The 24,681-nt window shown below is 46.9% G+C and overlaps 1 long non-coding RNA gene across 1 annotated transcript; it reads left to right on the plus strand.

Moving 5' to 3' along the window:
• LOC143806228 (uncharacterized) lies at positions 1 to 18,281 on the plus strand. Its single transcript, XR_013221412.1, has 3 exons — positions 1 to 62; positions 2,074 to 2,279; positions 16,823 to 18,281. It is a non-coding gene; the product is annotated as an uncharacterized LOC143806228 (long non-coding RNA).
• The last annotated feature ends 6,400 nt before the right edge of the window (positions 18,282 to 24,681 follow it).

The following is a 24,681-nucleotide window of genomic DNA, read 5'->3' on the forward strand; positions in this document are numbered from 1 at the left end:
CAAACACGACAAATCGCAGATGAAGGCTCTGATTTCGCCACTTGTTGGTGAAATTAAATGAGGTTTCGTACTAAGAACCACTTTTCAGTAGAGGCGCAAAATTAGTTACAAGTTACTCTTAGCTTTTATAGGAAACACTGTAGGACAAGGACAATATATTATAGGACTGTTTATTATATGGGATAAAGAACATTGCAGGGTAATTTCGGATGCAGCAATAACGGATGTCTGATTCTGTTTCTTATTTTACTATCCAGTTTTGTATGGACTTTACTGACTTTTTATCATGAAACCTGTGATCACATCTATCACTTCAGACCCTGAACTGCATGTGGAGGACAGGTAGGAAGTGACAGACCCTGCACTACACATGGAGGACAGGGAGCAAGTGACAGACCCTGTACTACACAGGGAGCAAGTGACAGACTGCACTACACATGGAGGATGGAGCAAGTGACAGACCCTGCACTACATGGAGGACGGAGCAAGTGACAGACCCTGCACTACACATGGAGGACAGGGAGCAAGTGACAGACCCTGCACTACACATGGAGAACAGGGAACAAGTGACAGACCCTGCACTACACGGGGAGCAAGTGACAGACTGCACTACACATGGAGGACGGAGCAAGTGACAGACCCTGCACTACATGGAGGACGGAGCAAGTGACAGACCCTGCACTACACATGGAGGACAGGGAGCAAGTGACAGACCCTGCACTACACATGGAGAACAGGGAACAAGTGACAGACCCTGCACTACATGGGGAGCAAGTGACAGACTGCACTACACATGGAGGACGGAGCAAGTGACAGACCCTGCACTACATGGAGGATGGAGCAAGTGACAGACCCTGCACTACATGGAGGACGGAGCAAGTGACAGACCCTGCACTACATGGAGGACGGAGCAAGTGACAGACCCTGCACTACATGGAGGACGGAGCAAGTGACAGACCCTGCACTACACATGGAGGACAGGGAGCAAGTGACAGACCCTGCACTACACATGGAGGACAGGGAGCAAGTGACAGACCCTGCACTACACATGGAGGACAGGGAGCAAGTAACAGACCCTGTACTACACATGGAGGACAGGGAGAAAGTGACAAACCTTGCACTACACATGGAGGACAGAGAGCAAGTGACAGACCCTGCACTACACATGGAGGACAGGTAGCGAGTGACAGACCCCCACTACACATCGAGGACAGGGAGAGGATGACGTACCCCGCACTACACATGGAGGACAGGTAGAGAGTGACAGATCCCACACTACACATGACACATCAACGCCGTCCGTCGCTACAAAGCCTCCCAAACGAACAGGACAAATCCGCTGGCACCAGCTCCGATTTCTTAATAACGGGTGCGGAGCCAACCCAGATTAGTAGCGTAATTCACTTCAGAGGACCTGACAGTTCGTTATAGAGCAAGGAGAAACAAATCTAGTAATTTTATATATTTTATTCTGTGAAGGGGGAACCTGTCACCTGAATTTGGAGGGACCAGTTTTGGGTCATATGGGCGGGGTTTTCGGGTGTTTGATTCACCCTTTCCTTACCCGCTGGCTGCATGCTGGCCGCAATATTGCATTGAAGTTCATGCTCTGTCCTCCGGAGTACACGCCTGCGCAAGGCAAGCGGGTAAGGAAAGGGTGAATCAAACACCCGAAAACACCGCCCATATGACCCAAAACTAGTCCCGCCAAATTCAGGTGACAGGTTCCCTTTAAACTAAGAAAAATTAAAGCAGGCTTCTTTTTGTACTTTTCAACTCCATCTTGCTGTTTTAAGATAAATTTTGTTACTAGGCTAAAGTTCACAGCTGTTATGAGACTTTGATTGTTCCAGCCCGAACAAGATATGACACTGAGGTTGTATTGTTCTACGGGGCCTTGATGTACAGGCTGTTCCTGCATTCTTATAGGTTAAGAACTGTGAGCGTGTTCTTATGTTGATTGGTTGAAGTATAACTTCTAAGATTATGAAAAGTGCGACACAATAAACGGGGGTCAGAGATCTGCTTGATCCCCCCAAACAGAGACACACATCTCAGTTTGGTCTTTTTCAGTTGCCGGCAATGCCCTGTGGATCAAATTGAAAATCACTGAGTCAACCTTGAAGGGTCACTTCAGATCCTCCCTCAACAGCTTGGCGCCCGAACGTGGGGCCCCAAACAGGAACGCCTCTGCCCCCGGAGGACAACAAGACAAAGGACCCTCGGACCGGACACAAGCACTGGAAAATTGGGACTGATCATCCCTCACAACAACCACGGTAAGGTGGCAGTTATACTGTTCAGAGTGACCGTTTGGTGTGGTTTTCCAGTGTTTGTTGCTGCAAAGAGGATGTGAGGTTTGTCCCCGATGGTGGGGTGATTTTTGGGTGGAATCATATAGAGGTGTAGTTCCGTTGGGGGCCCAGTGCTCGAACCGTACCTCATAAAGGATGGACACCCTGGATTGACCAGTGATTGTAATTCTTTTTATAGTCAAAATATCCTGAAATCCTGATCACTAGGTTTGAGAGACTTTTACTTTTTTGGGGTCGAGTCGGGTTTTGCGAAACCCGACTATCTCAAAAGTCGAGTCGAGTGCAATCGGCCGATTATCGCGAAAAGTCGGGGATCGACCAAAACACGAAACCCAATGCAAGTCAATGGGAAAGCATAGTCGGCAGTGAGTGGGGGCCAGGAAAACACCTACAGTGCCCATTTTAATGGCAAAAACATCCATTCTTGTTTCTGAAGCTTGTCAATCTTAATTAACTTTATAATAATAGTTGGGCATTGGAAATTGGGGGTCATTTGGCTAAAGTTGTGGGGGGTAGGGCTGGTTCAAGTTTTTAGCGGGCCCAGGGAACGTGGACTACGTCACGGCGGTGGAGCAGTGAGAGGTCAGTATTTCCACTTTGCAAGTGCTGTGATCCTGAGCAAGCGGGGGGGCCCACTCGTTCGCATTGGCACTGGCACAGGGCCCCTCAAAGTACGGCGGTGTGTTTGCACGGCGGGGGCGCCTCCCACCGGCAGCGACAGTTCTGCGTACTCTGAGGGGCCCTGTGCCTGTGACGTCGCCAACGAGTATGCCCCCCCACCTGATGAAGGAACCTGCACTTTCATCTGCACCTTCCTCTTTGTCCCTGTGTAAGGTGGTATAGTATGTGGGAAGGGGAACCTGACTTTCAGCAGGGTCAGATTGTGGCTGTGTAGCCTGCAAGGGGAATGTAGTGGTCTGGGTCAGTGTACCACAAGACTCATCTAGCACTGGCTGGGCAATGGGCAGGATGAGGAGGAAACACAGATATAGGCCCAAATAATAAAGTGGGCTAAATGCAGTTCAAAATTGGTAACAGGACTAACCAGGCGGCACTGGTTTGTTCAGTGGAGTAGAAAACCCAGGAGCGGCAGACACCGTTTTAAGGGCCCAACCACAGTAGTAGGCCCAATGCAGTTTAATATTACAAATAAAGACCGAAAGCCTGAAGATTGAAGCTCGGGAAAACAAAACAGGAGAAAACCCAGGAGCGGCAGACACCGTTTTAAGGGCCCAACCACAGTAGTAGGCCCAATGCAGTTTAATATTACAAATCTAGCCCGAAAGCCTGAAGATTGAAGCTCTGGAAAATAACACAGGACAACACCAAGGTGTGGCAGACACCGTTACTAGGCCCAACCAAAATAGTAGGCCAACTGCAGTGTTATATAAACAACAACTTAATGAGAGCGTGAAGATTGAAGCTCAGCTCTGTTCAGTGGAGAACAGAAAGCAGCGGCAGACACCGTTAGCAGGCCCCAACCACACTAGTAGGCCAACTGCAGTGTTATATTAACAACAACTACTTAATGAGAGCCTGAAGATTGAAGCTCAGGCAAGTAAACCTGGTGAACACCTTGGAGCGGCAGACACCGTTAGTAGGCCCCAAACAAAATAGTAGGCCAACTGCACTGTTATCTTAACAACAACTACTTAATGAGAGCCTGAAGATTGAAGCCCAGCTTTGTACAGTGGAGAACAACACCAGGGAGCGGCAGACACTGTTAGTAGGCCCCAACCACACATATTAACAACAACTACTTAATGAGAGCCTGAAGATTGAAGCTCAGCTTTGTACAGTGGAGTACAACACCAGGGAGCGGCAGACACCGTTAGTAGGCCCCAACCACACATATTAACAACAACTACTTAATGAGAGCCTGAAGATTGAAGCTCAGGCAAGTAAACCTGGAGAACACCTTGGAGCGGCAGACACCGTTAGTAGGCCCCAACTACACATATTAACAACAACTACTTAATGAGAGCCTGAAGATTGAAGCTCAGCTTTGTACAGTGGAGAACAACACCAGGGAGCGGCAGACACCGTTAGTAGGCCCCAACCACACATATTAACAACAACTACTTAATGAGAGCCTGAAGATTGAAGCTCAGGCAAGTAAACCTGGAGAACACCTTGGAGCGCCAGACACCGTTAGTAGGCCCCAAACAAAATAGTAGGCCAACTGCACTGTTATCTTAACAACAACTACTTAATGAGAGCCTGAAGATTGAAGCTCAGCTCTGTTCAGTGGAGAACAGAAAGCAGCGGCAGACACCGTTAGCAGGCCCCAACCACACTAGTAGGCCAACTGCAGTGTTATATTAACAACAACTACTTAATGAGAGCCTGAAGATTGAAGCTCAGGCAAGTAAACCTGGTGAACACCTTGGAGCGGCAGACACCGTTAGTAGGCCCCAAACAAAATAGTAGGCCAACTGCACTGTTATCTTAACAACAACTACTTAATGAGAGCCTGAAGATTGAAGCCCAGCTTTGTACAGTGGAGAACAACACCAGGGAGCGGCAGACACCGTTAGTAGGCCCCAACCACACATATTAACAACAACTACTTAATGAGAGCCTGAAGATTGAAGCTCAGCTTTGTACAGTGGAGAACAACACCAGGGAGCGGCAGACACCGTTAGTAGGCCCCAACCACACATCTTAACAACAACTACTTACTGTTAAGTAGGCCAACTGCACTGTTATCTTAACAACAACTACTTAATGAGAGCCTGAAGATTGAAGCCCAGCTTTGTACAGTGGAGAACAACACCAGGGAGCGGCAGACACCGTTAGTAGGCCCCAACCACACATATTAACAACAACTACTTAATGAGAGCCTGAAGATTGAAGCTCAGCTTTGTACAGTGAAGGACAACAACAGGGAGCGGCAGACACCGTTAGTAGGCCCCAACCGAAATAGTAGGCCAACTGCACTGTTATCTTAACAACTACTTAATGAGAGCCTGAAGATTGAAGCTCAGTTTTGTACAGTGGAGGACAACTGTAATGGGAAACAGACACAATAAGTAGGCCTAAATAAGTAATTAGGCAAAATGCTGTTCAAAATTGGAAAGTGGAGTACACTTGCAGCATAGCGTGGTTCAGCGAAGGAGGGCATGTGTAATTAGTGGCTCTGACACAGGAAGTAGGCCTAAAATAAAAATGAAGGCTATATTAAGTTCAAAATTGGTAAAAGGAGTACACAAGTGGCATAGCTGGGTTCTGTGGTGGAGGACAACTGTTATGACAGGCTTACACAGTTACTAAGCACAAAAAAGTAAGTAGGATACATGCAGTTCACAATTGGTCACAGGAGTACACAGGCGGCATAGCTTTGTTCAGTGGAGGACAACTGCAAGGAGTGGACTGGCCGAGACAGATACCGGTAGTAGGCCTACAATAGAAAGTAGGCTCTATGCAGTTTAAAGTAGGCATTGTTGAGGTCAGCGGAAGACGATTTCAAGGAGGGACCGCAGACAGACTTCCTAGGCATAAAATAATAAAGCAGGCTCGATGCGGTTTAAATTAGGCTACAGGGGTACACAGGCAGCATTGGTGTGCTCAGCGGAGGACAATTGGAAGGAGGGACCGCAGACAGACTTAGTAGGCCTAAAATAACAAAATAGGCTCTATGCAGCTTCCATTATGTGGCAGGGGTACACAGGCAGCATTGGTGTGCTCAGTGGAGGACAATTGGAAGGAGGGACCGCAGACAGACTTAGTAGGCCTAAAATAACAAAATAGGCTCTATGCAGCTTTCATTATGTGGCAGGGGTACACAGGCAGCATTGGTGTGCTCGACGGAGGACAATTGGAAGGAGGGACCTCAGACAGTAAGTACTCCAAAAAACTAAATAGATGTTAATGTCTCACAAAAGAAAAAAAAAGTGCCATACTTAGGTACAGGGGTGGGCTCCTATGCTGACTTTCAGACATTGTAATTTGGCGCAAAGTATTTACTGGTGTAAATGTAGGACAGGGCCCCTGCCTATTTTAAATAGCATCATACATGTAAAAAAAAATGGTTATTGTCAGTGCCAGGCATTGAAGGATTTCAGCGCATAGACTAAACAGTGGTGGAGCAGCGAGAGATAATTTTGGAAGTGGTAGAGCACTGTTTGACCTGGGGGGGGGGGGACACTCTCTCGTGGCCGGCGGTACAGGCCCAGGGCCCCTCATGTTACAACGGTGTGTCTGATGTTGGGTGCGCGCCACCACCGCCAGAGACACTTCATTGTACTATGAGGGACCCAGTGGCAGTGCCGTCGACCAAAAGTGGGCACACCCACCTCCTCAGACAAACGGCACTCTGACGGGTGCTTGCGCCAAGTGGCGAGACCACGGCCCCGTGGGAGGTGTAAACATGTCGTATGCTGTACAAACAGCAGCTGCAAATTAAGAGATTGGAACAGTCAGTAACACCAGTCCCAAAGCAAGACCTTTTTTCAGGAAAGCTAGGTGTCAGCCGGTAAAGGTGGGGCAAAATAATTAGAAATCCATGAGTGGTTCATTTTAATGAAGGTTAGATCATCAACATTTTGGGTCGCCAGACGAGTCCTTTTTTCAGTCAGTATTGAACCAGCAGCACTGAATACTCTTTCTGATAGCACACTAGCTGCTGGGCAAGCAAGCTCCTGCAATGCATATTCGGCCAATTCAGGCCAGGTGTCTATTTTGGATGCCCAGTAATCAAAGGGGAATGACGGTTGAGGGAGAACATCGATAATGGAGGAAAAATAGTTAGTAACCATACTGGACAAATGTTGTCTCCTGTCACTTTGAATTGATGCTGCAGTACCTGTCGTGTCTGCGGTCATTGCAAAATCACTCCACAACCTGGTCAGAAAACCCCTCTGTCCAACGCCACTTCTGATTTGTGCACGTCTAACACCTCTGCCCTGTTGCCACCTACAGCTCGTGTGAGAACCATCACCGGAGCTGTGTGCTGGGAATGCCTGAATCAAACAGTCTACAAGAGTAGCTTGTTTGGTTGCCAATATTTGTTCGAGGTTCTCATGTGGCATGATATTTTGCAATTTGCCTTTATAGCGAGGATCAAGGAGGCAGGCCAACCAGTAATCGTCATCGGTCATCATTTTTATAATGCGTGGGTCCCTTTTGAGGATACGCAAGGCATAATCCGCCATGTGGGCCAATGTTCCAGTTGTCAAATCAGTGCATGTGCTGGGTTGAGGAGCACTTTCGGGCAAATCAACGTCACTTGTCTCCCTCAAAAAACCTGAACCCGGCCTTGCAACGACAGCAGTTTCTATTGCCCCCTGAGAAGCTTCCTCATCCAAAAAATACTCATCCCCATCATCCTCCTCATCCTCCTCCTCTTCGCCCCCCACCTCGTCCTGTAGACTTCCCTGAGCTGACAATGGCTGACTGTCTTCTAGGCTTCCCTCGTCCTCGGCTGCAGACGCCTGCTCCTTTATGTGCGTCAAACTTTGCATCAGCAGGCGCATTAGGGGGATGCTCATGCTTATTATGGCGTTGTCTGCACTAACCAGCCGTGTGCATTCCTCAAAACACTGAAGGACTTGACACAGGTCTTGTAGCTTCAACCACTGCACACCTGACAACTCCATGTCTGCCATCCAACTGCCTACCCGTGTATGTGTCTCCTCCCACAAATACATAACAGCATGCCTCTGTTCGCACAGTCTCTGAAGCATGTGCAGTGTGGAGTTCCACCTTGTTGCAACGTCAATGCTGGGGAAGTTTCAAAGACCGCTGATGGTTCTGCATACGGCTGGAGTGTACGGGCGAACGGCGGATGTGCGAGCAAAGTCTGCGCACTTTCAGGAGCAGGTCGTGTAACCCCGGATAACTTTTCAGAAAGCACTTCACCACCAGGTTTAAGGTGTGAGCCAGGCAAGGAATGTGTTTCAGTTGTAAAAGGGCTATGGCAGCCATAAAATTCCTTCCGTTATCACTCACTACCTTGCCTGCCTCAAGATGTACAGTGCCCAGCCATGACTGAGTTTCTTGCTGCAAGAACTCAGACAGAACTTCCGTGGTGTGTCTGTTGTCGCCCAAACACTTCATTGCCAATACAGCCTGCTGACGCTTGCCACTAGCTGTTCCATAATGGGACACCTCGTGTGCAACAGTGCCAGCTGCGGATGGAGTGGTCGTGCGACTGCGGTCTGTGGACGAGCTCTCGCTTCTGCTGGAGGACGAGGAGGAGGAGGGGGGACGAACGCCTACTGCCAACTGTTTCCTAGCCCGTGGGCTAGGAAGAACTGTCCCAATATTGCTGTCCCCTGCATCCACCACATTAACCCAGTGTGCCGTGATGGAGACGTAACGCCCCTGGCCATGCCTACAGGTCCATGCATCTGTTGTCAGGTGCACCTTTCTACTCACAGATTGCCTGAGTGCATGGACAATGCGGTCTTTTACATGCTGGTGGAGGGCTGGGATGGCTTTTCTCAAAAAGAAGTGTCGACTGGGTAGCTCGTAGCGTGGTACAGCGTAGTCCATCAGGGCTTTGAAAGCTTCGGTTTCAGCTAACCGGTAGGGCATCATCTCTAACGAGATTAGTCTAGCAATGTGGGCGTTCAAACCCTGTGTACGCGGATGCGAGGATGAGTACTTCCTTTTCCTAACGAGAGTCTCATGTAGGGTGAGCTGGACTGGAGAGCTGCATAGGGTGGAACTAGCGGGGGTGCCGGTGGACATGGCAGACTGAGAGAGGGTTGGTGATGGTATTCTTGCTGTTGCCCTACATACAGTGTTTCCTACCACGAACCTGGTGATTCCCTGACTGTTTTGGCCTTGCGACGAAACCGCCACATTTACTGCAGGTGGTGTGGTAAACGGTGGGCTTACAGTGAGGGAAGGGATGTAGCATTGCTGACTAGCTTCATTGTGAGAGGGTGCTACAACGTTAAGGGACGTTTGGTAGTTAGTCCAGGCTTGCAAGTGCATGGTGGTTAAATGTCTACGCATGCAACTTGTATTTAGATATTTAACATTCTGACCTCTGCTGAAGGTCCTTGAGCATTTCTTACAGATGACTTTGCACTGATCATTTGGATCTTCGTTAAAAAAATGCCAGACTGCACTCTTCCTACTATCGGATACCTTTTCAGGCATTGCACACTGAGCTACTTTAACCGGATGGCCACGCTGTCCTACAACTGGTTTTGTTTTTGCCACACGTTTTTGACCAGATACGGGCCTGCCAGATGGAACCTGTTGCGATGTTGATGCCTGCTGCGGCTCCTCCTCCTCCGCTTCAGAGCTACTGCCGCCTGCACCCTGTTCCCCCAATGGCTGCCAATCGGGGTCAACAACTGTGTCATCTATGACCTCCTCTTCTATGTCCTGGGCACCTTCCTCTGGGTCACCGTGTAAGCCGGTGCTATAGCGTTCGTGACGGGGCTTAATAGTCTCATTAGGGTCAGATTCTGGATCAGTAAACTGCGAGGGCAATGTTCTGATCTGAGTCAAAGGAACTGCATAATAATCTGGCTGTGTCTGTGCATCTGTGCACTCCATGTCCGATTCATCTTGTAATGGGCATGGCCTGTTAACAATTTCCCTTTCTAACCCAGGAACGGTATGTTTAAAGAGCTCCATGGAGTAACTTGTTGTGTCGCCTGACGCATCCTTCTCTGTTGCTCTGGGTGAAGAACACAAGGAAGCGACTTGTCCCTGACCGGGAACATCCACTGACGACGAGCTGCTTTTACATTTTGCACTTTCCGAGGAGGAGGCGAAAGAGCTAGAGGCAGAGTCAGCAAGGAAAGACAAAACTTGTTCCTGCTGCTCCGGCTTTAAAAGCAGTTTTCCTACTCCCAGAAAAGGGAGCGTTCGAGGCCTTGTGTAGCCAGACGATGACGCGGGCTTAACAACTCGAGACTTAGGGTCTATATTGCTTTTCCCACGACCACCTGATGCTCCACGACCACCACCACTACCATCATTACCAGCTGGCAATGACCGCCCACGGCCACGACCTCTTCCACCAGACTTCCTCATTCTTGGAAAAATGAAACCAAACTAACAACCGTTATGTGGTCCTGTACAACCAGGTAGAAGGTGTACGTAAACTTGTTGTGAATTTAAATCTCCCTTTTTTATGTGTGGGAGAATGCAGGAAAAAATCAGGCCCACTGTATTACACCACACAGTTTGATTGGCAGAAAGAGGCTGGCAGATATGCCACGAACAGGACTGACGCACGCAGATGCACACACTGGCAATAGAAATCTCCCTCTTTATGTGTGGGAGAATGCAGGGAAAAATCAGGCCCACTGGATTACACTTCAAAGTTTGATTGGCAGAAAGAGGCTGGCAGATATGCCACTAACAGGAGTGACGCAGATGCACACACTGGCAATAGAAATCTCCCTCTTTATGTGTGGGAGAATGCAGGGAAAAATCAGGCACACTGTATTACACTACACAGTTTGATTGGCAGAAAGAGGCTGGCAGATATGCCACTAACAGGAGTGACGCAGATGCACACACTGGCAATAGAAATCTCCCTCTTTATGTGTGGAAGAATGCAGGGAAAAATCAGGCACACTGTATTACACTACACAGTTTGATTGGCAGAAAGAGGCTGGCAGATATGCCACGAACAGGACTGACGCACGCAGACGCACACACTGGCAATAGAAATCTCCCTCTTTATGTGTGGGAGAAAGCAGGGAAAAATCAGGCCCACTGGATTACACTACACAGTTTGATTGGCAGAAAGAGGCTGGCAGATATGCCACTAACAGGACTGACGCACGCAGATGCACACACTGGCAATAGAAATCTCCCTCTTTATGTGTGGGAGAATGCAGGGAAAAATCAGGCCCACTATATCACAGTATAGTTTCTGTGGCACAAAATGACTGCCAGATACCACAGACAGCACTGGCACAGATTTGGCAATATTATTCTCCCTTTATTTTATTTTTTTTTATTTATATGGGAGACAAGTGATTTAATCAGGCCCTCTATATCACAGTATAGTTTCTGTGGCACAAAATGAATGACAGATACCACAGACAGCACTGGCACAGATGCACAGATTTGGCAAGATTATTCTCCCTTTATTTTTATTTTTTTTATGGGAGACAAGTGATTTAATCAGTGATTGGCAATATAAATCTCCCTTCTTAGGTGTGGGACAGTGCAGAAAAATACAGGCCCACTGTTTTACACTACACAGTTTCAGGGGCTGAAAGTGGCTGGAAGATAAAAAAAAAAAAAAAAAAAGGGACTGTACTACAATTACTATCTCCCTACAATAGTCTCTGAAAAGTATGGCAGGCAGCAATAAAAAGGACTGCTGCACACAAAAAATGAGGACAAACAAACAAGATCGCTGTGCAGAAAGGAAGGAGCAACAGGATTTTTGCTTTTAAAAAAGCAGTTGGTTTGCACAGCGGCGTACACACAGCAACGCAGCGATCAGGGAGCCTTATAAGCTACAGAGCTGTTGCACAGAAATCTTGCCTCCACTGTCCCTGCAAAGAAAAGGTGGTGTTGGACAGTGGAAATCGCTACAGCACAAGCGGTTTGGGGGTTAATTTACCCTGCCTAATGCTATCCCTGCTTCTGACGAAGCGGCAGCATCCTCTCCCTATGCTCAGATCAGCAGCAGTAAGATGGCGGTCAGCGGGAAGGCCCCTTATAGCCCCTGTGACGCCGCCCGCAGAAAGCAAGCCAATCACTGCCATGCCCTTCTCTAAGATGGTGGGGACCAGGACCTATGTCATCACGCTGCCCACACTCTGCGTGCACCTTCATTGGCTGAGAAATGGCGCTTTAAGCGTCATATGAAACGCGACTTTGGCGCGAAGATCGTGTACCGCATGGCCGATTCCACGCTGGGATCGGGTCGGGTTTCATGAAACCCGACTTTGCCAAAAGTCAGTGACTTATGAAAATGACCAAACAGTTAAGCTCAACCCTACTGATCACTGTTAGAATCAGGCGTGGTGAGGTGATCGAAGATTGGGTAGGATACGTAACTCAGGAATATATAGATATATATATATGTCCAGGGGTATCCGGAGGGAATAGTCTGAGACGCCCTCCTCATTTCACTAAGTACTGCATTTTTTGGCTTGTCCCAGTGGGGGACAGGTAGACCCGGTGGATATGGCTGCTCTAGTACTGTGCACAACTGAAGTAAGGATATTTAGCTCTAAAAGGAGAATCATGTTTCCGTGGAAGAAAAATAATTTGTGTGATGAAGGTTTTGTAGAAATTAATTAAGTCTGAGAACTGCTGCATTCTGTTTCTGTGTGAAATTTCTAAAAATCTGATGGGAGGGGCAATCTAAGCAGCTGCGCGATTGCTTTCTCCTTTCTGTGTGGAGAGATGCTGTGCGTTCTTATCTCCGCTGAAGTCTTGGATGGGAGGGTGCATGTAGCTGCGCTCAAGATTCTCTGTATATACTGTCCTTGGTGTAGTACGCGCTGGGAGATCTGTGTTTTGTTTAAAGCAACAGTACTGTATTGAAGTAGAAAGAAATATTGTAAGTTGAAATTAAAATATGGTACCTAGTTTTAGAAGGAAACTTATGAGTGATTGTTTGGTTATCAGTGTGATTGAAAGATTGGTAAAAGATTCACCTGCTTCAAGTTGAGTGATTGATATATATAGCAAATTGAGGATCAACAGAGGAAGTGAGTTCTGATTGTTTCTGTTATTGTTACGTTGAAAAAGGAAAGCTGTCTACTACTATGGCAAAGACTGGATGTTTTGTGGTGCAAGAAGGAATTGAGAAAGTGCTTGAGGGTAATGTGCCAGAAAAAATACGAACAATTAAAAATAATGATCTGGAACAGGGGGGCTCCCTGTTAGATGATATGGTCCTTCCCCAGGAAATTAAACCTCTTCTCCTCTTCTCCCGACTGTAAGTCCTATGTCCCTTAACCCCAAGGCACCAATATATCCTGGACTGCCGAGAAGTTCTATGGGCGTCTTATGGTAGTATTTAAAGATCTGGGATTCTCATTGTATAATAAAGCCCATTCACACCTTTTTGGGCAGCTTTAATGTCCGGCCTTAAATCTGAATTGAAAGAGGCAATAATGTCAGTTAGACCTGACATCGAGACTTCCACTCTGGATGATGCATTGAAAATAGTAAAAAGTTTTCAGAAGAATTTAGCCCGCTCTGCATCAGCAGGGAAATTAAAGGTTAAACCAGTAGCCGCAGCGATTCCTGCTCCAACCTCAGCCCCCACCCCAGCTGCAAGCACACAGCTGGTTTCTTATCAGTGGCCTACTCAACAGACTTCAGCTCCTGCCCTCCCACCTTACACAAATTCAGTTCCCTACTCCAACCTTTTAACTCTATGTATGGGAACCCCCCCTTCCCAGCCCCACCGTGTCAATTCTCAGACCAAGAGCTTGTTTTAATTGGAGTAGATGGCAGACCCAATAAACAAATTTTTACAAAACCCATCCCTGTGGGACCCTTCCCTGAGGTCACAACCCAGTTCGTAATCTCTCCCACATGTCCGGTAAATTTACTGGGGGCAGATTTATTATCATAGTTCCGCTCCAGAATTTAATTCCAAGATGATGGTCAGATGGTCCTTACATTATATAACCCCTATGCAGATGAACACAATGAGGAGATCTGTATCCTACACTCCCTTCCCACAGTTATGATGACCCTGATAGGCTCAGACCCTCCCCCAATAATGCCTGAGGACCAGCGACTCACCCCATAAGTCTCAGAAATACGACCCAAACTCTGGTCAAAAGGGCCAGATGATATAGGGAAAATGCCTGTAGAACCAATAAAAGTGTTTCTCAAACCTTTTCGCAAAGTCCATCAATACCCTTTGAAACATGATCAGGAGTGGGGCCTTAAGGGGCAAATACAAATGTTATTCGATAATGGTGTCCTGGTGCCCTGCTGTGTTTCCCCATGTAACACGCCCTTGTTTCCCGTTAAGAAAAAAGACCCCACCCGGCCAACCCCCTGTGTACCAGCTTGTACAAGATCTACGGGCAGTTAATGCAGCTACTGTTCTGGAAACTCCGGTGGTGCCTAATCCACATACTCTTTTGTCCCAGATACCTCAAGATGCTGCTTGGTTCACAGTCATCGACCTTGCCAATGCCTTCTTCAGCATTCCATTACACCCAGATTGCCAGTTTCTGTTTGCATTCACTTATCAGGGACGACAATTGACGTGGACAGTTATGCCACAAGGGGCCCAAAACAGTCCCAATCAGTTTGCAAAAAATATGGGCGAGTGTCTTTTACCCTGGCAGTTAGATCACCCCTATGTCACGCTGCTTCAGTATGTGGATGATCTTTTATTGTGTGCACGAACAGAGCAGGAAGCCATTGCTGCCACTGTTAGCCTCCTCGAGTATCTGGCAGATCTGAACTGTCGGGTTTCAGCCTCGAAACTTCAGTTCTGCCTTGGTCAAGTGATATTTTTGGGTCACTGTCTCCTTCAGGGTGTCAGACACCTCACAAAAGAAAGAAAAATAGCCGTCAGCTCCCTTTCTATTCGGAAGATGAGACTGAACTCCAGCGTTTTCTTGGACTATGTACCTATTGTCGTCAGTGGATACCGGACGCATCCCGCATAATGCAACCTCTCTACAATTCCCTGAAATACGGTATAATGAACTATAAGGAAAGATCACCAGTTTGTATGGAAAGCATTTATCGTGCCTTCTCTGAATTAAAGCCGCTTATTGCTTCCGCCCCTGCCTTGGGCATCCCGGACTATACTCGACCATTCCATTTGTATGTGTCTGAGAATGAAGGACACACAGCAGGGGTACTTACACAATCACGTGGCAATAGGCAACGGCCAGTGGGCTATTATTTGGCCCGAGCGTCACCAAGTTGCATGAGGGCAGTTCACGCCACTCACTCGTTGCTTGACAAGACTGCAGACATAATTCTTGGACATGAGACGCACATTTTTGCCCTTCATGATATTGCGGCAATACTGACACTCCAACAGCCAAGACATTTGACTGTACAACGACACTTGCGGCTGCAGTGTTCACTCCTTTTGCCTGACACAGCGAAAATCCACTTCCAAATCCTGATCTGGTGTTATACACGGATGGTTCAAGATATGTTGATGAGTTTGGCAGATTCCACACCGGATACGCTGTTACTACGGAAGACACTGTAGTGCATGCAGCTGTACTCCCTCTCTCACAGTCAGCACAAGAAGCAGAACTTCAGGCTCTGTCTACTGCATGTGTTCTGGCCAAAGACAGGCAGGCTAATATATACACGGACTCACAGTATGCATTTGGTATTGCTCATGATTTCGGAGCCCTATGGGCCAATCGAGGGTTTATTACCACCGCCGGGACTCTAGTGAAGAATGCTGAAGCTGTTAAAACCCTCATGGACTCAATCAAATGACCTACCCAGGTGGCCATTATCAAGGTCAAGGTGCACGGTCCTAGGAACAGTCCACAGGCTGTTGGTAACGCCTTTGCGGATATGCAAGCAAAAGCTGCTGCTCTCCTACCCGTTGAATTGACCATACCAACTATGGTGACCACATGCTCTCAGCGTAAACAGTTACAAGAAACACTGACTCTACAGGAACCTGATGATCTGCGCCAGACTGTTTTCTGCCAGACCCCGCAAGACCGCTTAATGACGATGCAGAGAATGTCCCCAAAGGAAGAAGTGAAGCAGTGGAAGGCTGATGGAGCACGTATGGACAATGGTCTCTGGAAAAAGGACCAACTTGTGTGTCTCCTTAAGCGGATGTACCCTGCTATTGCCACGTGGGCACGTGGGCCCACACATCGAGGAAAAAAACAGGCCCTAGCCCTGGTACAAAAATTCTACTGGGCCCCAGGTATTTCTACAGTCCTGACAGCACTCAACCGTGCATGTAACATCTGTCAGACCTGCAATCCCAGTCAACTTTAACGTGTACCCCTGAAGCACCTTGCTAAGCCCGACTATCCTCTCCAAAGGCTCCAGGTGGACCACATCACGTTGCCTAAGTCTGGAAGGTATGAATATTGTCTGGTGGTTGTCAAAATGTTCTCCAGTTGGCCGGAAGCATTCCCTGTTACCAACATGACTGAAAAAACTACAGCAAAGAAACTGGTGATGGAAGTCATATGCAGATATAGTGTTCCAGAAGTCGTTGAAAGTGACCAAGGCCTGGCCTTTTCTTCTCATGTGTATCAGGAGGTTCTGACAATGCTTGGATCCACTGTAGCCCTCCATACTCCGTACCATCCACAGTCTAGTGGGAAAGTTGAGAGGCTGAACGGCACACTGAAGGGACAATTGACCAAAATGGTGCAGGAGACTAAGGCTCCATGGCCAGAGCACCTACCCATTGTACTGTACCACATTCGTACTACCCCTATTGCAAAACATGGCCTGTCCCCATGCTAGGCCTCCAGTTGCAAATTTCCAGCCTCAGCAGTTGTCAGAGGAAACTGACCGTACTGTTCAATATGTTATTCAGCTTAGTAAAAATCTTGCTAACACCCATGCTCTAGTTTCTTCTTTCCTTCCAGATTCAGCAGAAACCGACACTTGTCACAACTTGAAGCCTGGTGATTTTGTGGTTGTGAAAAGGCATGTCAGAAAACACGGACTAGAACCCTTGTATGACGGTCCCTATCAGATCCTCCTTATCACTCCTACGTCAGTAAAGCTGGAAGGAAGGCCGACGTGGATCCACACATCGCACGGCAAGCTGGTCAAACAGACTAGTAGTAAATAAGGGGACATAATGTTTTGTTTTTTTGTATTTCCATATAATAACATTGGTAACCACATGGGACAGCCTAAATTCCCAAACATCCTTGAATAATAAGTTTGTACAATATCATGAAAGATTAGTAGTACAGATGAGTATAGCCAATAAAATTGTCAGTTCTATTTTCATTTACCCTATGATTACACAAATGTGGGATAAATTGGTTAGGGCCACAGATCTAGATGATCAAATTTGGGATGTACTGGATTACTTAACTGCAGCACAGGGTGGGATGTGTCAGGTTATTGGACCCGCTTTCTGTCATTATATAGATCCCAATAGCACTATGAAGTTAAAGTTAGAGGACATTCAAAGACTCAGAGATCAATATGATAAAGACAATGACCGTAATAAGGACAGTTGGTGGGCAGACACCTTCTCCTTTCTTAATTCAGCCAATTGGTGTAAGGGACTTGGGGGCTAGATAGCTAGAATCTTGCAAAGTTTGTTACACATCGCTGCCTTTATCCTTGTCATGTATGTAATACTAAAACTTGTTCTTTGGTGTATTTCTGTATGTATTAGGAAATTCTGCACTAGGACAACTAATGATGATACCAAAAGCGTTGCCACCCCTGCTCTTCTTTACACCGATTTCACAAAGTTACCTGATGAAGATGTTGAAGCCAAGCGCATGGCTACCTTCAAAAGACCTCCTCCACTGTCATCAAATATTGTTATCCGTAAATTGTAGCATACAGGGGGGACGTGTGTGCCGCAACAGCCATGGCTGGTAACATGGCACCAGTCATGTGAAGACCGTACCCCTCGAGCTTATAGCTCGGGATAGTACCTCTGATGCTGCATATTAGTTAACAAATTTATCTAGGGGGGAATTTGAAGGGTTAAACTAAGAAAAATTAAAGCAGGCTTCATTTTGTGCTTTTCAACTCCATCTTGCTATTTTAAGATAAATTTTGTTACTAGGCTAAAGTTCACAGCTGTTAGGAGACCTTGATTGTTCCAGCCCGAACAAGATATGACACTGAGGGTGTATTGTTCTACGGGGCCTTGATGTACAGGCTGTTCCTGCATTCTTATAGGTTAAGAACTGTGAGCGTGTTTTTATATTGATTGGTTGAAGTATAACTTCTAAGATTATGAAAAGTGTGACACAATAAACGGGGGTCAGAGATCTGCTCGATTCCCCCAGAGACACACATCTCTGTCTGGTCATTTTCAGTTGCCGGCAACGCCCTGTGGATCAATTTGAAAATCACTGAGTCAACCGTGAAGGGTCACTTCAGATCCTCCCTCAACAACTCCAAAAAGGTAGGCAGTGTTTACAGAAGTATAAAAAGATATTATAAAAGTAGACAAGTATTGTATGTACAGTACAATTACAAATAAAATGGGATTAAAGTTGAAAAACACTTACAGCTCGTTATGTCATTTCATCCCATGGCTGACCATGTGCTGTGGGGGATGGGCACACATCTAGATGCATCACAGATCTGTCTCGCAGCTAGAACCGGGACAAAAAACTAGCGAAGACTGATGTCTCCATTGTCTCCGTGCCCAAAACCAAGGCACTCCCCCTGTGGTGACCTCACTCAGAGGCTGAATACTCCCCTTTCTTAGAGTTATGACAAGCCATTTCTATACATAACTCGCTGTATGAACCTCAGAGATGAACGACACAATGTGTTATGATCTGGTGGCCCAGGAGTAGCATTGGACGTACTCTGGAGAAGGTGGTATCTGTACTGACCGCGGACCCTGAACTTAACACCGCAACTAGAAGTAGCCTGGGATGTACCTACTGATCCTAGACACCTCGACACAGCCGGAGGACTAATTAACCCTATAGATAGAAAAGGGAAAACTATCTCGCCTCAGAGAAAATTCCCAAAGAATAGGCAGCCCCCCACAAATATTGACTGTGAGAGGAGAGGAAAAAACATACACAGGCTGAAAACAGGATTTAGCAAAGGAGGCCAATCTAGCTAAATAGGAAAGATAGGACAGAGAACTATGCGGTCAGTATTAAAATACTAGGAAATATCCACCACAGAAAATAGAAAAAACTCCACATCTAACTAAAGATATGGAGGGTATATCTGCCTCTCCAGAGATTCCAGCTTGACTGCATAAATCCTTACACAGATTCAGCTGGACAAGAAAAAACATGAAATGCACTGAACAATGAGGCCCACAACATGTGGGCTGCAAAACAAGCAGAACTTATCTTGGTGAAAAGACCAGGAAGCAGGAGAAACCATGAAGGGATGTGAATCCTCCAGAATACAATGGACAACTGGCACTGACTAAAGGTTGAGGCCAGACTAAATAGCCCAGTCCAGAGTGGACACACCTGATAACTGCTGTGAAGGACAGACAGCAGCGCTACCACTTATAACCACCGGAGGGAGCCCAAGAACAGAATTCACAACAGTACCCCCCCCCCCTTGAGGAGGGGTCACCGAACCCTCACCAGAGCCCCCAGGCCGATCAGGACGAGCCAAATGGAAGGCACGAACCAAATCATCAGCATGAACATCAGAGGCAACAACCCAAGAATTATACTCCTGGCCATAACCCTTCCACTTGACAAGATACTGAAGCCTCCGCCTAGAAAAACGAGAATCCAAGATCTTCTCAACAACATACTCCAACTCCCCATCAATCAACACCGGGGCAGGAGGATCAACAGAGGGAACGACGGGTACCACATATTTCTGCAACAAAGATCTATGAAAAACATTGTGGATGGAAAAAGAGGCTGGAAGGGCCAAACGAAAAGACACTGGATTGATAATCTCAGAAATCCTATAAGGACCAATAAACCGAGGCTTGAACTTAGGGGAAGAAACCTTCATAGGAACATGACGGGAAGACAACCAGACCAAATCCGCAACCCGAAGCCGGGAACCCACACGCCGCTGACGGTTAGCAAAACGCTGAGCCTCCTCCTGAGACAAGACCAAATTGTCCACAACATGAGCCCAAATTTGCTGCAACCTGTCAACCACAGAGTCCACCCCAGGACAATCAGAAGGCTCAACCTGCCCCGAAGAAAAACGAGGAAGAAACCCAGAATTACAAAAAAAAGGTGAAACAAAGGTAGCAGAACTAGCCCGATTATTAAGGGCAAACTCGGCCAATGGCAAGAAAGCCACCCAATCATCCTGATCGGCAGACACGAAGCATCTCAAATAAGTTTCCAAAGTCTGGTTAGTTCGCTCGGTTTGGCCATTTGTCTGAGGATGAAATGCGGAAGAAAAAGACAAATCAATGCCCAGCCTGTTGTGGATTCTGTTTTTGGGCTCCCTCTGGTGGTTACAACTGGTACTGGGTGACTTTGGTGGGTTGCGGTCTCTGGTTTCCACCTGTCCATCTGAGGCTGGGTGTTTCCTATTTAACCTGGCTTTCCTGTCATTCCCTTGCCGGCTATCAATGTATTCAGATGTGCTCAGTTTGGTGTTGACTACCTGCTTCCAGATCTCTCAGGATAAGCTAAGTTATGCTTTTCAGTTGTTTTGTTTTTTGTCCAGCTTGCTAAATATTACTCTATGCTAGTTGGAAGCTCTAGTGGGCTGAGGTGCTCCCCATGTGCCATGAGTTGGCACATGGGTGCTTGTAATCTCAGGATGGTTTTTGATTAGGGTTTTTTGCTGACCGCTCAGACCCCTTTTGTATCCTTCTGCTTTCTAGTTATAGCGGGCCTCGTTTTGCTAACTCTATTTTCATACCTATGTGCGTGCCTTCCTCTCATTTTCACCGTCAATACATGTGGGGGGCAACTATACCTTTGGGGTTTATTTCTCTGGAGGCAAGTTAGGTCTTTATTTTCTCTGCAGTGCTAGTTAGCTCTTAGGCTGGCGCGAGGCGTCTAGAATCAACGTAGGCACGCTCCCTGGCTATTTCTAGTTGTGTTTGTCAGGAGTAGGGCAGCGGTCAGCCCAGGTTCCATCACCCTAGAGCTCGTCCGTTATTTGAGTTATTTTTTGCTTGTCCAGTGCGATCCCCTAGCCATTGGGATCCATAACACCAGCCTAGCACAAAAGGCCCGCCAAAACCTAGAAACAAACTGGGAACCTCTATCGGACACAATATTCTCCGGAATGCCATGCAAACGAACCACATGCTGAAAAAAACAACGGAACCAACTCAGAAGAGGAAGGTAATTTAGGCAAAGGTACCAAATGAACCATCTTAGAAAACCGGTCACAAACCACCCAGATAACCGACATCCTCTGGGAAACCGGAAGATCTGAAATAAAATCCATAGAAATATGCGTCCAAGGCCTCTCAGGGACCGGCAAAGGCAAAAGCAACCCACTGGCGCGTGAGCAGCAAGGTTTGGCCCGCGCACAAGTCCCACAGGACTGCACAAAGGAGCGCACATCCCGTGACAAAGAAGGCCACCAAAATGACCTACTAACCAAATCTCTGGTACCAAAAATCCCAGGATGGCCAGCCAACACAGAACAGTGAACCTCAGAAATCACTTTGCTAGTCCATCTATCAGGAACAAACAGTTTCCCCACTGGACAGCGGTCAGGTTTATCAGCCTGAAATTCCTGAAGAACCCGTCGTAAATCAGGGGAGATGGCAGAAAGAATCACCCCCTCCTTCAGAATGCTGACCGGCTCAAGGACCCCAGGGGAATCAGGCAAAAAACTCCTAGAGAGGGCATCAGCCTTAACATTCTTAGAACCCGGAAGATACGAGACAACAAAATCAAAACGGGAGAAAAACAGGGACCATCGAGCCTGTCTAGGATTCAGCCGTTTGGCAGACTCGAGGTAAATCAAATTCTTATGATCGGTCAAGACCACAATACGATGTTTAGCCCCCTCAAGCCAATGTCGCCACTCCTCAAATGCCCACTTCATAGCCAACAACTCACGATTACCGACATCATAATTGCGTTCCGCAGGCGAAAATTTTCGAGAGAAGAAGGCACACGGTTTCATCAAGGAACCATCAGAATTCCTCTGAGACAAAACGGCCACTGCCCCAATCTCAGAAGCGTCAACCTCAACCTGAAAAGGAAGAGAAACATCCGGCTGACGCAACACAGGGGCAGAAGTAGATCGGCGTTTAAGCTCCTGAAAGGCAGAAACGGCCGCAGAGGACCAATTCGTCACATCAGCGCCTTTCTTCGTCAAATCGGTCAGGGGTTTAACCACACTGGAGAAGTTGGCAATGAAACGGCGATAAAAATTAGCAAAGCCCAAAAATTTCTGAAGGCTCTTCACGGATGTGGGCTGGATCCAATCATGAATGGCCTGAACCTTAACCGGATCCATTTCTATAGATGAAGGAGAAAAAATAAAGCTCAAAAAAGAAACCTTCTGTACTCCAAAGAGGCACTTAGACCCCTTCACAAACAAGGCATTATCACGAAGGATCTGAAATACCATCCTGACTTGTTTCACATGAGACTCCCAATCATCCGAAAAAATCAAAATATCAACCAAATATACAATCATGAATTTATCAAGATAATTCCGAAATATATCATGCATGAAGGACTGAAACACAGATGGAGCATTAGAGAGTCCGAATGGCATCACAAGATATTCAAAATGGCCCTCGGGCGTATTGAACGCAGTTTTCCATTCGTCGCCCTGCTTAATACGAACAAGATTATATGCCCCTCGAAGGTCAATCTTAGTAAACCAACTAGCACCCTTAATCCTGGCAAACAAATCAGAGAGCAAAGGCAAAGGGTATTGGAATTTGACCGTGATCTTATTCAAGAGGCGATAATCAATACAGGGTCTCAAGGAGCCATCCTTCTTGGCAACAAAAAAGAAACCTGCTCCCAATGGAGAAGAAGATGGCCGCATATGCTCCTTCTCCAAAGACTCCTTAACATAACTCCGCATGGCGGCATGTTCTGGCACAGACAGGTTGAAAAGTCGGCCCTTAGGGAACTTACAGCCTGGAATCAAGTCAATAGCACAATCAAAGTCCCTATGCGGTGGAAGGGAACTGGACTTGGGCTCATCAAAAACATCCTGGAAATCTGACAAAAACTCAGGAACTTCAGAATAGGGGGAGGAGGAAATTGACATCAAAGAAACATCATCATGAACCCCCTGACAACCCCAACTAGTCACAGACATAGATTTCCAATCCAACACCGGATTATGCACCTGTAACCATGGAAACCCCAGCACAATAACATCATGCAGATTATGCAACACCAGAAAACGACAATCTTCCTGATGGGCTGGCGCCATGCACATGGTTAACTGTGTCCAAAACTGAGGTTTATTTTTAGCCAATGGTGTAGCATCAATGCCCCTCAAAGGGATAGGACTCTGCAAAGGCTGTAAGGGAAACCCACAACGTCTGGCAAATTCTAAGTCCATTAAATTTAAAGCGGCGCCCGAATCCACAAATGCCATGACAGAAAATGACGATAATGAGCAGATCAGGGTCACAGATAACAGAAATTTAGGTTGTACAGTACTGATGGTAACAGAACTAGCGATTCTCTTGACACGCTTAGGGCAATCAGAAATAACATGAGCAGAATCGCCGCAGTAAAAACACAACCCATTCTGACGTCTGTATCCTTGTCGTTCAGCTCTAGACACAATCCTATCACATTGCATAGGCTCAGGACTCTGCTCGGAAGGCAATGCCATAGTGTGCACAACTCTGCGCTCACGCAAGCGCCGATCAATTTGAATGGCCAGAGACATAGAGTCACTCAAACCAGCAGGCGTGGGGAACCCCACCATAACATCTTTAACGGATTCAGAAAGACCCTTTCTGAAAATTGCCGCCAAAGCATCCTCATTCCATTTAGTCAACACAGACCATTTTCTAAATTTCTGGCAATATGATTCTGCCGCTTCTTGACCCTGACACAGGGCCAACAAGGTTTTCTCAGCATGCTCTACAGAGTTAGGTTCATCATACAATAACCCAAGCGCCTGAAAAAAGGCGTCTACATTAAACAACGCCGGATTCCCAGGTTCCAGAGCAAATGCCCAATCCTGGGGGTCGCCACGCAATAGAGATATGACAATTTTAACCTGCTGGATGGGATCACCAGAGGAACGGGGCTTCAGAGCAAAAAACAGTTTACAGTTATTTTTAAAGCTCAGAAATTTAGACCTGTCCCCAAAAAACAGATCAGGAGTTGGAATTCTAGGCTCCAAAGCTGGAGTCTGAACGATATAATCAGAAATACCCTGTACTCTAGCAGCAAGTTGATCCACACGAGAAGCAAGTCCCTGAACATCCATGTCAGCGCCAAACTCCTGAACCACCCAGAGGTAAAGAGGGGAAAAAAAACACAACAGAGTACAGAAAAAAAAATGGCTCAGCACTTTCTTTCCCTTCTTCTGAGATGCGGTTAACTCATTGTTGGCCAGTTGTACTGTTATGATCTGGTGGCCCAGGAGTAGCATTGGACGTACTCTGGAGAAGGTGGTATCTGTACTGACCGCAGACCCTGAACTTAACACCGCAACTAGAAGTAGCCGTGGGATGTACCTACTGATCCTAGACACCTCGACACAGCCGGAGGACTAATTAACCCTATAGATAGAAAAGGGAAAACTATCTCACCTCAGAGAAAATTCCCAAAGGATAGGCAGCCCCCCACAAATATTGACTGTGAGAGGAGAGGAAAAAACATACACAGGC

This window comes from Ranitomeya variabilis, chromosome 2, assembly GCF_051348905.1.
Source record: "Ranitomeya variabilis isolate aRanVar5 chromosome 2, aRanVar5.hap1, whole genome shotgun sequence".
In the NCBI taxonomy this organism is placed as follows: Eukaryota; Metazoa; Chordata; class Amphibia; order Anura; family Dendrobatidae; genus Ranitomeya; species Ranitomeya variabilis.